The sequence below is a fragment of the Pyrus communis genome, chromosome 1 (assembly GCF_963583255.1).
Source record: "Pyrus communis chromosome 1, drPyrComm1.1, whole genome shotgun sequence".
In the NCBI taxonomy this organism is placed as follows: domain Eukaryota; kingdom Viridiplantae; phylum Streptophyta; class Magnoliopsida; order Rosales; family Rosaceae; genus Pyrus; species Pyrus communis.
The window spans coordinates 21034727-21036526 of record NC_084803.1 but is presented as its reverse complement, the minus strand read 5'-3'; positions in this window follow the sequence as shown (position 1 = coordinate 21036526).

Below are 1800 nucleotides of genomic sequence, written 5' to 3'. Positions count from 1 at the left end.
TTAAAAGATAGTGTTATTCAAGCATTTATTTTTACCTTCTACACACTCTTGTTAATTTTTTGTCATTAAATTTTTTTCAATCCATTCATTCATACAGTCGAAAGTTGAGATGAGTGTGTGAGAAGTAAAAATATAGTGGTCAATATCCAACTCAATTGTCTCATTGTTTTGCCTTAGAAACTAAGGTTTTTCTACATATAATAGTACTTTGATTTCAGTATCCATTTTTTGCTTTCCATTTTATCTTTAAAAGTTAATATAATGAAGGACAAGAAGTCAAGAAGGAGGTATTTTCTTAGGAAGAAAAGCTAAAAAAAAAAAAGAGGTTCGATTTGAGAAGTAGGGGTAGAAAACTGTTGAAGATGGAAAGTCGTGTTGACGTAATACAAGCAAGAGAGAATTTATCACATTTATAGATCATGCATGCATTCATGTACCATTTAGCTATATAAGAGTGACTTTAGATGTACTTGTAAAGACCTAAATATATATGATTATAGGCATCGAAATTTTGGTGAAATCAATGTTAACCGATGCATTAAAATTTCAACGTTCACGTGTTACATAAATTTTACACATGTCGTGTGACTCAACAAAAAATTGAAAAAAAATTAGAAAAGTCATCAAATAGGACACATGCTAACACCTGGCAGAAATGATTTATTTCATCTGAATATTATATTCAAAACTAGGCCTTGAAAATTTCTATAAATACAAGGCCATTTCATCCATTTCAAGGGACCAATACACATATACATTTCTCTACACCCAAATTGGAAGAGAATTCCTCAAATCCTTGAAGATTTGAAACTCTAAAAGCTTTCAAGCATCCAACCTCCCAAATTCCCAAGAATCCCGAAGGATCAAGAAAGCTCTCTTTGTTCTTCGTCAAATCCTTGAAGAAATTCACACAACTGTTCATCAAGATCAAGCCCTGAAGGCCCTTGAAGACCCGTTCATCCTCGTTCATCAAGATCAAGCCCTGAAGGCCCTTGAAGATCCGTTCATCCTTGTTCATCAAGATCAAGCCCAACGGCCCTTGAAGAAATCCACACAACTGTTCATCAAGACCAAGTCCCGCAGGCCCTTGAAGATCCATTCATCATCGTTCATCCTAAGATCAAGCCCCGACAGTCCTTTGGATCAATAACATCAACAAATCTGCACCACTGTTCATTCCTAGACCAAGCACCGACCCTTTGGATCAGCAACTCATTCACAAATTTACACCTTACGAAGATAGAATCAGATGATCAAATTGTAAAAGAGATTGTAACCCTAAAATTAATACAAAATATATTTTGTACACGTGTTCTTGTTTCAGGAATTTTCATGTTCACAATGATGCAAATTGAATAGCAATAAACAAACAGGAAGTAATCTTATAGCCTAGAAGATTATAGGAAAGAAATCCCAATTCTTTCACACACACACACACACACACACACAAATCTTAATTCTTGTCCTTCCAAAAAATCTTAATACGGAAAATTCTGAAATACAATGTCTATCTTTTTTGGTGTGTCATAATGGTTCACAAAGAAAAACAAAAGTACTATTATGTTTGGTTATAGTTCCGCTCTTAAATAAACAATTACAGCACAGTGAACTGGTCATATGAGATTTTCACGATAAGAGGGGTTGTCCCCAAGGGTTGGTTTTTAAGTTTTTCAATTTTTTTGTCAGTACATACTGGGTAACGGTGGAAAGTTGTGAAAATTGTTTGAATGCTGATAAGTGTAGTGATCAAAGTGTACCTACACTTTGAAGTGCCTAAACATTTTTTTTTTTTTTTTGGTG